Source organism: Mytilus galloprovincialis, chromosome 1 (assembly GCF_965363235.1).
Source record: "Mytilus galloprovincialis chromosome 1, xbMytGall1.hap1.1, whole genome shotgun sequence".
NCBI lineage: Eukaryota > Metazoa > Mollusca > Bivalvia > Mytilida > Mytilidae > Mytilus > Mytilus galloprovincialis.
In genome coordinates, this window is record NC_134838.1 from 32,203,626 (window position 1) to 32,213,457 (window position 9,832).

At 31.4% G+C, this 9,832-nt stretch overlaps 1 long non-coding RNA gene across 1 annotated transcript; it reads right to left on the bottom strand.

Moving 5' to 3' along the window:
* Positions 1 to 228: 228 nt before the first annotated feature.
* Positions 229 to 7,771, bottom strand: LOC143071629 (uncharacterized). The gene is made up of 3 exons (XR_012976935.1): positions 7,586 to 7,771; positions 4,478 to 4,660; positions 229 to 2,244 (listed from the first exon to the last, which is right to left on the bottom strand). It is a non-coding gene; the product is annotated as an uncharacterized LOC143071629 (long non-coding RNA).
* Between the last annotated feature and the right edge of the window lie 2,061 nt (positions 7,772 to 9,832).

The following is a 9,832-nucleotide window of genomic DNA, read 5'->3' on the forward strand; positions in this document are numbered from 1 at the left end:
GTTTTGTCTGTAGGTCATTTCAGATTTGGTAAAGGAGTAGGTCCAGTAAGACCCCTTTTTGGCCCCAAAATAAAGCAGTTTTACAAAATTGTTAAAATGTAAACTTTTAGTTATTTATTGACAAGTGGAATCCTTCTGCTGCATAAATATTGGCCGTTTTTGACAATACATAAATTCTTTCTTATTTGTCTATACAGTTACCATTGATAAGGAGATGGAGTCATGAATACAAATCTATACAGATAAGATAAATAAATATAATGATTTATTTGCAAGCAGTGAACAATCATTTATCAAAAACAAAACAAAACCAGAAACAGATTCTTCTTAATATTTTATTTCATTCAAATAGAAAGGCAATAAGGGTACTATAAACATATTACAATTTGATGGAAATTTGAAGAAAAAAACACAATTTCTACATCATACGGTTACATTTACGGAAAAATTTATGTCGATAAAAAACCTCCTGATCTGAGTCCTAATCTCCTGACCAAAATTTCCAAATCTCCTGATCTGAGTTTCACAGTCCATCACATGTATGATACAATGCACATATATCCGGTACTAGCATCATTAAGTCATGCTAAATTACTGAAATCTTCACAATTTTAGAATTTTAGTTAAATTTTAGACGCTTTTCATCTTAAATGAAAGTGGCCGCATCTGTGTTCATTCTTAATATTGAAATGTAAGTTGTATTTGATAATAATACATAACATATATAAAGGTTGAGGATGAACACGGATGGTCACTTTCATTTTTGACAAAAACTATCTGAAAAGTGACATTTTTTAGCATATTTGATAGATTTTTCATATGTAAGCTTGATTCAGAGCGTTTTAATTGAGTAAATCAGTTAAAATCTTTCACATGAACTAATTGAATCAACTGAAATAGACACTGATGTGTTTAAAAAGTGTCCAAAATCTTTCTTCAGATGAACCTGAAATTTGGGGCCAAAATGGACCCTTACCGAATCTACTCCTTTCTGGTTTTAAATCTGTTTTTAAGAAACATTTGCAGGTTTCTTAATAATGTTAAAGATGATATATCAATAATTTTCACAAGTATGTTCTTCTCCATGATACAAAAAAGTTTAGTAACATTTGAGTAAAGAAGTTCAATTGAAATTTATACACCTAATCGCTATTTATTCCATTCCGGATAAGTTCTAAAATTTAAACTTTTTTCATCCAGTTGAAGCTATCTGGGACCCTGTTTAAATAATTCACCATGCATGATACTTTTTGATTAGACCTTTTTAAACTACCGTAAATACTTCAAACAAAATATTTTTTTACTTCAATTTTAATTTCGAAAAAGTTGATCATACTCTTTCAAAGTTTCTTGATGATTGCTTTCTAACGTTTTTCCTCCCTGAGCTCATTACTGATGACCTCTATTTTCGGCGGCCTGACCCAAACAGGAAGTTGTATAGATGACTGTTTTTCCCGGATTGGACTAAATAGCGATAAGGTGTATAGTTGTATATGAACGATTTTTCACTCACTAAAAACTGGTTTGGCTTCTCTTTATAGTTAAAGTATCCATGACAAACTATTATTTAGATATGTAGAAGTCATGAAAAATGAAATGAAAATATTTAAAGTCAATTAAGATTTTGCTAAAAAAAATTATAGCAAGGATTATGCCATAATAGATTTACATAAAATCCATAGATTTCCTTAAACAGACTTCAAATATATTACACTGAAATTAATACAATGTTGTACATATCTGTTAAACTGAAAAATGATGTAATGATGTCAAAGATAATATTAATTAATTCTAAGTTATGTTATGCTTTGCATATATTAACACACAAGCAAAAAACCCAAGGATGTCAGAATCTTAGATATTCAATTTAACATTGTCTAACTTCTTAAACACAAATGCAATTATTAATGCCTTATGTGGCTAGATCGTTGTCACATAGAGGTATCCCATTGAATACAAAAGTAAATGTTCATGTCTTAATGGTTAAATCTATTTCACATATCGGTATCCCTGTGTATGGCTGTATTGTCGATACATCATGCCACTTAAACTCCTCTGGGTTATACAAGGCTATGTAATCAGTTCCTGTAGGAGAATTACCGTCTGGTTGATAAGCGCCCCAATTAAAATAATCCATTTGTGTACCATCTTCGTATTTCCAGTTTAGAGATGAGCGGTCCTTTTGGTTATGACTGCCTTGAATGAAGACAAAGTCAATGTTGGTAAGGTACGCACCTTGTGTTTCTGTAATCAGAACAATTCTTATCAATTCCATTGTCAATTTTATACTAATGTACTAGATGTAAATTATTTATCGTTATTTTTTCTTCTTATCGGTCTTTAAATACAAACAAACAATGGAAAAACTTATATTTGCAACAGATTAATTGTCACACCTTTCACTAGTAGAAAATAATGCAAACACATATAATTTATATATTTTTTTAATAAATATCAAAATTCTTTTCCTCAAACTACAATAAGAATATTTTGAAACTTTGAAGGAATAATGATAACAAGATTCCATTCTAGAAAAGATTTGTATGGCACATTAATCAACTAAAATTATCCTTGCGACTTAGTTCAAATATATGTATTTCTATGGAAAGATATGGCTTCTAGTGAAAATTATAATTAGAAAAAAGTAAGCTATTAACGATTACTGAGATATTTTATCAGTTACAGTTAGGAGCTTATGTTTTAATTTGCATAAAGACAGTCTATTTGAAGATGTGTATGATAAGGATGATTGCCGTTATAATACTAATTGAATTCTAATCACTAATCAGTGTCACCATATACAATAGAACTGAGTGTATGATATGGGGCGAATAACTGGACACTCATTGATGAGCTTATCCCAAAACTCCTGTCTATAGATGGACTGGTCTTAAACGAGCTAATTTCTTAAACTCCGCCCAGTCAAGTGAAATAAATGTAGTAACAACTACTGCAGATGTTTCTTTCCATCTTGAATTATATGAGCAATACAAATCATGTGATGATGATAATCTATGTAAATTTCCTAGGATAAAGACCTATTGTCTTGTGTAATATCATTACAATGTACATGAATACATTGAACATAGAACCCTTATTATAATAGTCACATGGAAGGTAGAATAGTAGGATAGGTATCTTTAAATTCATATCAAATTGTTAAACTTAACTTTTAATATCGAGCATAAGTTCTTTGAATAAGAATATTCAGAGAAATATACATTAAATCTGACAAACTAGTATTAGTATGTGCTACATAACTTTCAGTTCGAGATTGCAATATGTAATCATTCATTTTCAGCTCACTTTGAAGCTTTTTATCACAACAGTATGCCTTGTTATAAACTGCAAAGTTATTATAAGTATGTACTTCTCGGCCACAAAAAATTGGGCCAGTTGAAACCAACTTTGTCAAGAATCATCATGAGGATGTGGATATTTCAATCAACAAAAAGACTAAACTTTATACAGTTAAAAGATATGTAAGAATGATAAGCAAAATATTCATCGAAGATATCTTCAGGATTATAACTTTGTACGCCAACACATGTTTTGTCTAAAAAGATGAAAAAACTTAACAAGCCCAATAAAATACAAAGTTTAGTAGCATTAGATGTCAAAACTTATCAAAATTTTTGTCAATTACAGCCAAGATAATCTATTCATGGGGTAGAAACTCCGTAGCATTTCAAGCTATTCAAAGTTTTGTAAACAGATATCAATACGACAATATCAATGATAATTTCATGTCAATAGCATACAAATTAGTTATTCTTATCATAGAGGGTTCTTCTAAAACTGAACTTATACAAACTATGCAAAAGTATCAAAGTCAATAAATCTTAACTGGTCATGAGGGTAATATACTATGTCCAAGGAGTTGAAATATGCTATTAATTTTAGTACAACTGCATACCATATAAAATTGTTGCAAAATATTTCTTGAATATCATTTAGACTCCGATAAACATTTCAACTAGGTTTCACATTTTTCTGGTTTATATGAACTGCTGATCAAAGCAATTCAGGGGAAAGTGGTGAAACATAAACAAGCAATAATCCTTCATCTTTGCAATGACGGTGGAACCAAAATAAAATAATCCGAATCTAAAGACAAATCTTAAATCGATGATTAGCTATTATTTAAATTATCTTTGCAATGATAAAAAGAATTATCGCCTTTTTGTGCATTTTTTTGTGATAATTTTTCATATCGTGCTACTCGCTTGAGATGGGAAATTATCGCTAGAAACTAAGGAGGCACATGGCGTTGCTAATGAAATTGACATGAAATTAACAAAGTCGGCATAGGTAAAATAGCGATAAACAGATTATCATTGGTCATCTCAACTCGATTGTTTTCCTCGCTTTCTTCGTACCGGCTCAAGCGAGAAAATCACACGATAATCTATTAATATATATTTATGATTTTGGATACATGGTCAGAAAACGAAGTGTTGACGTACATATAACTTACTCAAATATTTAACAATATGGTACTGCTTTGCCTTCGTATCAATTCTCATCAAAAAAGCATTTTCCTGTTCACATTTTCTTTTAGCTTTCGGGTATAGGTACGAAGATCCACCATGTTGTAGCAACTTGTAGCAGATATGTAAATCCTTGTCATACAAATATTCCTTGTCGTGTGGGCAATTTTCTATAACAAAATGTTATTGAGCTGTATTAACGATTTAATTGTACCTGTGGTTTGGATCTGACAATAATCTAATTTTCTCCATATTTTCACGTATTCGTGTATTCTCTCATTAGGACGAGTGAGAAATTGTGAGAACCGTTTCACATCCTAATTTTAAATATCACCTCAGAGTGTAGCCGTGTTCGTCACTAGATACTAGTATACACATACCTTTCGAACAGTGAATGTTCTTTTGGCTATTATATGATGTTAATGCATCCCAACTAGTTCGCTTTGCTCGTGTATGCAGTGACTTTATAGAAACGTTTCATGTCTGATTCTGGCAAATTATTAATCTAGTATTTCGGTATCACAAATTACTCAAAACCTTTGCTTATTTTTTATGGATACCTTGTTATTATTGAGGAAAAGTCTATGTATTGGTGTTGAAGATTTTGTTATTTTGAACTAATTTTAATAATGCTCTCCACACACTTGTAGAATTCATGCAGTAATATATCGTTTTAAGGAAATAAGATTACTTCATATTTTTTTTTGATATAACCGAATATTCGAAGGAAAAATCGGTTACTGAAAAGGGATATACGCCAAACAGCATCCGTTAATTAACATGAAAACGTTTTGACGATTTTTTTTCTTAAAATTAAGATATGTTGTTTTCTGTGACTAAAGGGAGATGAAGTTCAATTTTCGCGATTTAAGCTTTTCTCGATGGTGAGTTATAGCCATTTCCAAGAATTAGATTTTTATGTAATTCCTATAAATAACTCCATTCTGTTTAAAGGGAAATAACTCAATTTTTAAGGATAAATGACGTTTTGGATTTTCTATTCTTTTCTTTGGTAAATTGCCTTTGTGTAACATCATATAAAATTTTAGAAAATAGTGGTTAAATCATATCTCATTTAATAAAAAAAAGTGTTAAAATCATAATTATTTCATTTATGAAATAGTGGTTAAATCATGATAAATTTTATTTAGAAAATAATGTTTCGAAAATACTTAAATCGTATAAAATTTTAGAGAACTATGTGTTTATAATTTATTTAGTTTGAGTTATTTCCATTTTTACAGAACATTATATTGATAACCATAAATTAAATAAAAACCTGTACTTAAATGTTTACGGTTAAGGTCCAAAATTAAACTTTGGTTGATTCAACAAAAAATGAATTTATAGGATTCTTCGAAATGCTGAATCTAATAGATATAGGAAGATGTGGTATGAGTGCTAATGAGACAACTCTCCATCCAAGTAACAATTTATAAAAGTAACCAATTATAGGTCAAGATACGGCCTTCAACACGGAGCCTTAACTCACAGCGAACAGGAAGCATTTAGAGATTTTGGATTGTGGGCTCCTTAATCAAATTAGTCAACATTGTGGTCCAAAAGAGGGGCGAAAGATAACAGAGGAACAGTCAAACTCATAAATCGAAAAGAAACTGACAACGCAATGGCTAAAAATGAAAAAAATACATACAGACAAATAATAGTACACAAGAAACAACATAGAAAACCGCAACAAAAACGGGGGATGATCTCAGGTGCTCCGAAAGGGTAAGTAGATCCTTCTCCACCTGTGACACCTGTCGTGTTGCTCACACACGGTGAATAGTCTAATTCGGTAGGTCACATTCATGAGAAGGGAAGGGGATTGTAGTTACGACGTAAGAAACATATCCGATTTCATCTGTGAAACGGTTATTCCATAATGGTCAACCAACTCGTGATGGCGTCCGTAAAATTTACTTCACCATTTGGAACTCTTAGTTTAAAAGCTTCCTTGTGAGCAGTAACCCTCTATCAATGAAATCATGATAGGCGATACAAGCGCGGAAATATCGTATTAATTGGGATATATATACTCCGTATGTAGACGCTGTTGGAATGTTGCTACATAGAAATGAAAAGTTCACAAAGTTTTCTAAATAAAACTTTTGTTTGATTTCATAAAAAATGAGTTCTTGGGGGTTATTTATATGCCGATTCTAACAATGAACTTAGATTTTGAATAATGGACCATTACAGGTAAATCAGGTCAATTTCTAATTTTGAGTTCTTTGACCACATTCATTTTTTGTCACAAACCTATGCTATATCAAATATTGAATCACAGTCCAAATTCAGAGCTTTTTATAACTTAACTGTAGAGTCCATACTTGCTCAATTGTTCATGGTTCGACCTCTGCCGGAAATCTGGTTGCTGTCACTCTGACGGCCTCTTGTTAAGTACTAGTTTTGTTGAGATTATCGCGGGGAACATAACGTTCCAACTATTGTACATGTCTATTGTCGACGTCGTATTGTCAGTGACGTCGCCTTGGGCGGAAATAAGTATTTGTTTATTAAATGTAATGGCTGAACAGTTGTTGTAATATCATTGCATGAAGTATATTGTTACGCATTACTTTTGTATGCAAAATGTAATATATGAATCTTTGACATACCCCAATGTTTCTGTAACTTGGCCTGCAATCTAAATTGTGTTCATGGAGAAGAACATATGATTGTAAACACATGAACCGATTTATAAAATGGAGAATGGACATGGGGAATGTGTAAAAGAGACGACAATGCATGCAATCAATTTATTAGGTTATACTCGATTAAAAAGTGCTCCCTATTCATTTAAACTTCCTTTCTATGGGTTTCTGCTCAGTACCGTTTTATTTCCAAGACATAACAAGAGATGAAAGTAGTAACGGGCTACCCCACATGACGAATGACAATAAAAATACAGGAGAACAAAAACTGAGTTTCATATTTTGATTAGATTAAAAATTAAGGCTCATTTGACACTATAACGACAGAGAAAACCAGTCGGACATTTGACGCTTGACGATAAAAGGCATTCTTACCATCAGTGTGAACTACACTTAGAAATAAGTGATGGACAAATTATAAGTGGTGAAAAAATGTACCTTGATAGCAGGTAAATAAAATGTCCCATTCAGCGCGACCACCATCTCTGTCGCTGCATGCAACATATGGTTTCCCTACAAGCCTGAAATTGTGTTCGCATTTAAATTTAACTCCATGTCGAACATCTCTGCTTGGTCCAAAATATTCATCTGGTGACGCATATAATACATTGGGATGCTCACCAGAACAATCTGAAATATTGCCATAAATATCATTTATTTGTTGTATCATTTATGCCCATATTAATGGATACTAATGTTAAATAACTCGATGAACAATGACGGGATATAAAAACTATGATGAAGGAATCCCTGTTACAAAATGACACACATTTTGGGGAACCGTTTTGCCTTGATGCCCTTGATGCCCGATCGAATGACCATATTGACGATTATATTACCAATGTTGCAAAACATTTTAATATACAGAGAAAATTCGATTACCGACTTTGTAAAGAAAAAATAGAAAACTTCATTAAGTTTTCATAAGACCAACTTTTGAATTCTATTTGAAGATGTTTAGTAGGTTATCCGACAGGTGGAGAAGACGAAAATTACAAATTATACTTTTCTATTTACGGTTAACAAGCTCCAAATTGTTTTTGCAATTTGTACCACCCTGTTTACAGAGCAGAACCGTATATAGTTTGCGAAATGGCATATAAGACTATGTAATATTACTGATTGATCCTTCGAAAAGTAAACTGCTTATATACTTAAACGCTGTCTAGAAACAAAGTGTAGTAGTCAGCAGAGAACAGGCTTATTCAAAAATCCTATTATATTTAGACGTGGGGTCAATTACATTGCAATGTAATTAACTAAATGTCACATTACATTTCAAAAATTATCAATTACACTAATTACCATTACACAGTTTTTGAAATGTAATTAATTAAATAATATTACTTTACTAACACGTAAATAGGACATATAGGACTAATAGGTTTAATCCACCATTTTCTAATTAAGGAAATGTCTGAACCAAGTCAGGAATATCACCTTTGTTTTCAAAAATCAAAAGCGCAAACATATCAAATAAATGGAAAATAAAGGTGATATTCCTGACTTTGTTCAGACATTTCCTTAATTAGTAAATGGTGGATTAAACCTATTTGTCGTTTATGTCCTATTTAGTAAAGTAATTGCAATTTAACAACAACAACAACAAAACTGTTAGTCTTCGAGTGCATCATAAAAAAGTAAAATGACAAAAATACCGAAATTCAAGAGAATAACGTTTCTTATAGTATACATGGAATACAATATAAGGGTTTCATATCATACTTTATTAAAGGGTCGTTAGCTACAACATTTTCCCTTTTAATAGATCAAGATAGCTAGTACATGCTTATCTTGTCTCTAACCAAGAGGTTAATTTAAGGTTACATACATATGGATTCAATGCAGTTAAGTTATTGCAAGAAAAAAAATAGTTATCAAAGGTACCAGGATTATAATTTAATACGCCAGACGCGCGTTTCGTCTACATAAGACTCATCAGTGACGCTCAGATCAAAATAGTTATACAACCAAACAAGTACAAAATTGAAGAGCATTGAGGACCCAAAATTCAAAAAAGTTGTGCCAAATACGGCTAAGGTAATCTAACATCATCGATGATTTTGAGCTCATTTGACAAATTAAAAAAATACAATTTCAAAATTTTGCTTATATACATAGTTAAAACAAAAATAATTGTATTTTAAATTTTTGTCTTAATCATAGTTGATGCCCATTCAACAGACTATGAACAGGTATCGCTTTCACTTTCTCTAGTTTCATATGACGGTAATATTTTAACCTACTGCATCTCTTCTCTTTTTCGAAAAAAAAACATTACAATACTTGCATGCAACTTTACACTCGACACCAGTACCAACATCAAAGTAACATCTTTGGCCATCTGCACAGTGGTGGTCAATGCAATTTCCAGACAATTTCTGTAATAACAAGACAAGATGTCAGTAATTAGTTAGTGAATTGGTCTTTCATTTCAATCTATGCTTTCAATTGCTATAAGCTTATCTGGTTCCATGGCTATTTGACTATTCACTTGTTGCTAACATTCTTTTTGTAAATGCTACTAGTTTGAACATTATTAAACAAAAGACGGTAATGTCTTCATACAATCGGAAATTAAAAAGCCGTTTTAATTGTTTTGACATCGACATGTTTAAAAAGATTTAGTTAAAATAATGAAAGTTTCTGTGTCTCATTGATAATAACAACGACCACTTTTTATTA